This window comes from Halichoerus grypus, chromosome 3 (assembly GCF_964656455.1).
Source record: "Halichoerus grypus chromosome 3, mHalGry1.hap1.1, whole genome shotgun sequence".
NCBI classification, from domain to species: domain Eukaryota; kingdom Metazoa; phylum Chordata; class Mammalia; order Carnivora; family Phocidae; genus Halichoerus; species Halichoerus grypus.
This window is the reverse complement of record NC_135714.1, coordinates 152,381,552-152,388,253: the sequence shown is the minus strand read 5'-3', so window position 1 is coordinate 152,388,253 and position 6,702 is coordinate 152,381,552.

Genomic DNA, 6,702 nt, shown 5'->3' with positions numbered 1-6,702 from the left:
TTTTCCAATTAAGCAGGCTTTTACATTACTTGGAATTAATATTTTATATCTTACTGGAGAACTCCTATAAACTTTACCAGACATAGATTTTTATCACTCGTGCATACATAAAAAGAGAAATAGTCAAATGCATATTTGGTATACCTAAGATTTCTGGTCTGACTTTCTGAGTCACTGTTGACTCGGATGTCTCCTTTTTTCTCCCCAGTGTTATTCTCTGTGCCAGTAAGAGAGCATTTCTTAAAAGAATTCATAAACACCAAAATCATCGGTGCTGTAAATCAGCTTTATAATCCTATCAAGTTAGTGTCTTTGTGAAGCTTCTTCAGGGATGTAGCTAAGTGTATCTGATTCACCTACAACTGGCGCCCAAGAGCTTGAAACCTGACACCCACCCGGCAGGTTTCTCTGCCGAGCTTTTCAAGGTGCCTGTGGAGGCCATGCCAACATTATGAAAATTGCCACCTGCTCAACCACAGTTATAAGATACAGCCTGGGGCGCCTGGGTGGCTCAGTCGTTAAGCATCTGCCTTTGGCTCAGCATGATCCCAGGGTCCTGGGATCGAGCCCCACATCGGGCTCCCTGCTGAGCGGGAAGTCTGCTTCTCCCTCTTCATCTGCCTCTCCCCCTGCTTGTGAACTCTCTCTCTCTGGCAAATAAATAAATAGAATCTTAAAAAAAAAAAAAAAGATACAGCCTGATTTCAAAGACGTTAAAGCATGGAAGAAAATGTGAGTCTCAGCCATTAAAAAAAAAAAAAATGAAATCTTGCCATTTGCAACGACGTGGATGGAACTAGAGGGTATTATGCTAAGCGATACATGTCAGTCAGAGAAACACAAATACCATATGATTTCACTCATATGTGGAATTTAAGAAACTAAACAGGACCACAGGGGAAGGGAAGGAAAAATAAATCAAGATGAAATCAGAGAGGGAGACAAGCAATGAGAGACTCTTAATCATGGAAACACACTGAGGGTTGTTGGAGGGGAGGAGGGTGGGTGGACGGGGAACTGGGTGAGGGGCACTAAGGAGGGCATGTGATTTAATGAGCACTGGGTGTCATATGCAACTGATGAATCATTGAACTCTACCTCTGAAACTAATAATACACTGTATATTAATTAATTGAATTTAAATAAATTTTTTTTTTTAGTGTGAGTCTTAGCACAGATAGCTATAATGGATAGATACGTAACGCATTTATACCAGTGGAGTCCAAGGGCAGCCCCTGCCTTACTCTGGCTGCCATTCTTGGGCCACGTACCTACCTTTTACATTGCTGGGGTCAGGGGGATTGACGAGTAAGGTGGGCACCAGACTTGTTGCTAAGAATGACTCTTCACGGGGGAGGCAGTAAGATTCTAGTGAAGATGAGTCAATATTTCCATTCCTGTTTTTCCCTTAAATAAACTAGTGTCAAAACAGCTTATTTTTAAAAATAGTTTTCTTAAAATTATTTAGCATATTCATATTAAAGCAAAAGTATTTGGTTGGGGAATAGATAATTGCTTAAATAACCGTTTCCACTCAGTGAAATAGGTAGAACGTCTATATTGCAACAGTTGGAAAATTTCTAATTTTCTCCTAAAGTCCTGGAGTTGTCTGGGGAAAGAAGATTCACGAAATATCTGCCATACGCCTTGAAATTAATTTTGCAATGTTTACTAAATTCTGAAAATGAACTGCTGTGCTGACATATTTTGTCAGTCTTGAAACAGATGGGATTCTGTTTGAAAGGGAGAAATTAATAATTTTTAAGAATCTGTTTTAATAAAAGACTTAAAAACTGTCCCTGTTAATGTTGAATTCTGGTCACGAGCTAGTAGTTTAGGTAATTGTACAGAAACTGTTTTTTCAACATTTCCCTTCAGTAAAGACAATTTACAATTCCCTAGAAAGACTCCTTTGCACCAAAAAAAACAATGCTCTTTATTTTATGTTTTAATACTCAGTAAATGCTTCTGTTTTGCTATCATTTTTCACAGTAAGTATCAGGAAACCCAGAATGACTTCATAATTTAAATAAATCTATCCTGGAATGCCTGGGCGGCTAAGTTGGTTAAGTGGCTGCCTTCAGCTCAGGTTCTGATCCTAAGGTCCTAGGATCGAGTCCCGCATTGGGCTCCCTGCTCAGCAAGGAGCCTGTTCTCCCTCTGCCGCTCCCCTTGCTTGTGCTTCCTCTCTGTGTCAAATAAATAAATAAAGTCTAAAAAAAAAAAAATCTATCACTTCTACTTGTCCTGTTCCCATAGAAACTTAAAAATATTGTTTGGTATTTTCCCCCTTTCTACTTAAAAGATGTGTGCATATTTACAATCTTGTTTCCCTTTATTTTATTCACTTGTGTGTCACATGTTGCCATCGATTCTAGTGAATGTAAATGCATGTGTAATCCTACTAGATCCCAAAATTCTTAAACATTTCTTACCTAAGTATAACATAACGTGGTATCCAAATCTTATGTGTACCGATGGATACCTTTTTAGAGATATGTAAACCTATGCAACCACTACCTAGAATCAGGATATAAAATATGTGAGTTCCCAGAACCCCTCTCATACCCCTTCGTTATCACTACCAATCTTATCCTAAAGGCAGCAACACCCTGAATTCTAACACTATAGATAAGTTTTGTTGTCTTGGAATTACATAAATAAAATCACAGAATCCTTTTTTTGGCTTCTTTTGTTCAACATGATATTCATGAGATCCATCCATGCCATTGTGTGTAGACATAGTTTGTTTCACTGCTGTATTGTATTCCAGTGCATGTTAAAATCAGCATTAAAAAAAAACAAAACAATTTTCCCCAAAGATAACAGGCTTTGAGGAATATAGTGATTTGCAGCCTCCCCCCCACTCCCCACTTTGGATTTGGTCCTTGGGTCCTAGTAGAATGGGTCCTCCATTCCTCCTTTCTGAGCCCAACAGGAATTATCCTTCTGCTGCAGACCCGAGAGTGGGTCTGTGGGTGGGAGAAAGGAGTTTCCTAGGCCTGCTAGATCTAGAGACATTTCCCCTCAACCCTGGCGGGCCTGGCCCTGCCCCGGCCCCTGCACCACCCCCTAGGCTCCCTGGCGCTCAAGCGCCCCCCACACCCCCGCGGTGCCTTGCACTTGTTTTTTTTTCCTCCAGAAATCCAGGGGCGGGGGTGATGGGGATGAGGCCTGTCAAGGGGGTCGCAAGGGAGAGGAGAGGACAGGCTCTCAGGAATCCTTTATTTTTACAGCAATAATAATGACAGTGGGGAAACATGAGGGAGAAAACCAGACCATTAAAACTGCTGGTGGTTTAATCCCCCCCACCAAAAAAAATCAACTTTAATTCTGATGGACATTTGGGTTATTTCCAGTTTGGGGCTATTATGAATAGGGGTGCCATGAGCTTTCTTTTATGTGCCTGTTGGTGAATGTAAGTTTGCATTTCTATTGAGTGTAGGGTCATGTAGCATATGCTGGGTCATAGTGTAAGTTCACCTCTGGTGTTCCCTAACAGTGCCCCAAACAGTACGCAGGTTCTGCACACCCTTGCTAACATTTAGTGTTGGCAGACTCTTCAATTTCAGTTATTCTGGTGAATGACTAGTAAGATCTCATTATGGTTTTTATTTCCTTGTCTAATTTCTATTGAGATATATATGCACGAGAATGCACAAATTCTACAGGCAGAGGAGCTTGGTTAATTTTTTTTCATAGAGCTTAATAACGTTTCAATCACTTTAATAGAATTTATTATTTAGAGCAGTTACAGATTCACAACAAAGTGGAGTGGAAAGTACAGAGTTCCCGTAGACGCCCTGGCCCCCAACATGCACAACCTCCGCCATTATCAACTCCCCCCACCAGAGTGGGACATTTGGTACAATCAATGAACCTACTACACTGACAACGTCCTAAAGACCCAAAATCCATAGTTTACATTCGTGTTCACTCTCGGCATTGTACATTCTATGGGTTTGTACAAATATATAATGACAGGCATACAGCATTATGGTACCATACAGAATAGGTTCGCTGTCCTAAAAACCCTGTGTCCCACTGAATCATCCCACCCTCCTAGCAACCACTGATTCTTTATTTTTTTTTTTTAATTTTTGCATCCCTGGGTGGGCCCAAACACCACTGATTTTCTATTGTCTCCGTAGTTTGGCCTTTCCTAGAATGTCATATAGTTAGAATCATATAGTGTGTAGCCTTTGCAGACTGGCTTCTTTCACTCAGTAATACGTGCTTACGTTTCTTTCATGTCTTTTCACAGCTTGATAGCTCATTTGTTTTTCATCTTAAATAATATTCCGTTGTCTAGATGTACCACAGTTTATCTAATCACCTATGGAAGGACATCTTGGTTGCTTCCAAGCTTTGGCAATTATGAATACAGGTGCTATAAACATCCTTGAGGAGGTTTTTGTGTGGATGTTAAGTTTTCAATGCCTTTGGGTAAATACGAAGGCATGAGATGGCTGGATCACTTGGTAAGAATATGTTTAGTTTTGTAAGACACTGCCAGACTGTCTTCCCAAATGGCTGTACTATTCTGAGTTCCCACCAGCAATGAATGAGGGTACCTGTCGCTCCAGCATTTGGTGTTGCTAGTGTTTAGAAATTTGGCCATTCTAATAGGTGTGTAGTGGTACTGTCGTTTTGCTTTTCAATTCCCTAATGACATATGGCGCTAAACATCTTTTGCATATGCTTATTTGCCATCTGTATCTTCAGGAAGGTGACTGTTCAGGTCTTTGTCCATTTTCAAATTGGGTTTTTCATTTTCTTATTGTTGAATTTTAAGTGTCCTTTGTGTATTTTAGATAACGATCTTTTTCCAGATATGTCTTTTACAAATCTTTTCTCTTCTTTTCTCTTCTTCTCGTCTCTTCTTCTCTTCTCTTCTTTTTGAGAGAGAGAGAGAGAGCAGATGTGCAAGTGGAGGGGGGAGGGGCAGAAGGAGAGGGAGAGAGAATCTCAAGCAGGCTCCACACTCAATGCAGAGTCCGACATGGGGCTCAGGCTCACAGCCCTGAGATCGTGACCAGAGCCGAAATCAAGAGTCAGAGGCTTAACCGACTGAGCCACCCAGATGCCCTGCAAATATTTTTGCCTAGTTTCTGGCTTGTTATCTCATTCTCCTGACGATGTCTCTTACAGAGCAGAAGATTTTAATTTTAAGGAACTCTTGCTAAGTTTCTTAGAGCTTAATACATTTTTACACACACATATCCTATGGAACCACCACCGAAATCAAGATATAGAATATTTCCAGAACCCCAGAAGATTCCCTTCTGGCCCCACCCCTAAAGGTAAACCACTGTTTAGGATTTATCATAGGTTAGTTTTGCCTGTTTTTTAGCTTCACGTAAACAAAATCACGCAATACGTTCAAGTTTGTGTCCAGCTGCTTTTGCTCAACATAATGTTCTTTTTAAAATTATTGCTGCATTATAAGAATATACCATAATCTGGGGGCACCTGGGTGGCTCAGTCGTTAAGCGTCTGCCTTCGGCTCAGGTCATGATCCCAGGGTCCTGGGATCAAGTCCCGCATCGGGCTCTCTGCTCGGCGGGAAGCCTGCTTCTCCCTCTCTCCCTCCCTCTGCTTGTGTTCCCTCTCTCGCTGTGTCTCTCTCTGTCAAATAAATAAAATCTTTAAAAAAAAAAAAAAAGAATATACCATAATCTGTTTGCCTTTAGGTGGACATTTGGGTTTTTCCAATTTGGGACCATTATGGATAATGCTATGAACATGTTTGCAAGTGTTTTTTAATACACACATGCATGCATTTATATGGGTCTATCCCTATGTGTGAAATTGCTGGGACATCAGGAGTGCATATGAAAAACCAAATCAAATGTTGGCGGCGGAGGGGGGAAGGGGGGCAGTGTTCTCTACACCAACAGTGTTTGTGTGAACTCACATTCCTGTCAGCAGAGTTGGAGAATTCCAAGTGCTCCATATTTTTGTCAGTACTTGGTGTTTTAGCCACTCTGGTGGTTACGTACTGCAGGTGCATTCTGATTTTAACTTTTATATCCTTGATGCAGTAGCATACTTTTTCATATGCTTGTTGGCCTTTTGGGATATCCTCTTTTGTGAAAAGTCTGCTCAAGGGATTTGCCCACTCTTTTCTTATTGTGTTGTCTTGTCTTTCTTATAATCGTCAGGAGCTATTTAGATATTAGATATTCTGAATGTAAGACTTTTGTTAGACATATGTATTAAAAATGTCTTCTCCTCCTCTATGGGTTGACTTTTTACTCTTGACGAAATCTTTTGATTAGCAGAGGTTCTTAGTTTGATGAAGTCCTGCTCATCAAACATGCTCTTTGTGGCCAGGGCTTTTGTGTCTTCCTTGAGAAATTCGTTACCTACCGTAGAGTCATGAAGATAATCTGTTATCTATTAAAAGCTTTAGTGTTTCACCTTTCACATTCAGATTTACAATCTACCTGGAATTAATGTGTGTACGATGAGAGGTAGAGCTCAAGAGACACTGTTCTGTGTGGATATCCACTTGATCCAACACCGCGTTCCAGAAAGTCCTCTCTTTCCCCACTACACACATCAATCATGTGACTGTCCGTGTGTGGATCTGTTCCTGGACTCTGCATTTTGTTTCATTAGTCTGTTTGTCTATTCTTACACTAATGCCACACTGTCTGAATTACTTTAGCTTTATAAAAAGTTTTGAGAAAGAATATC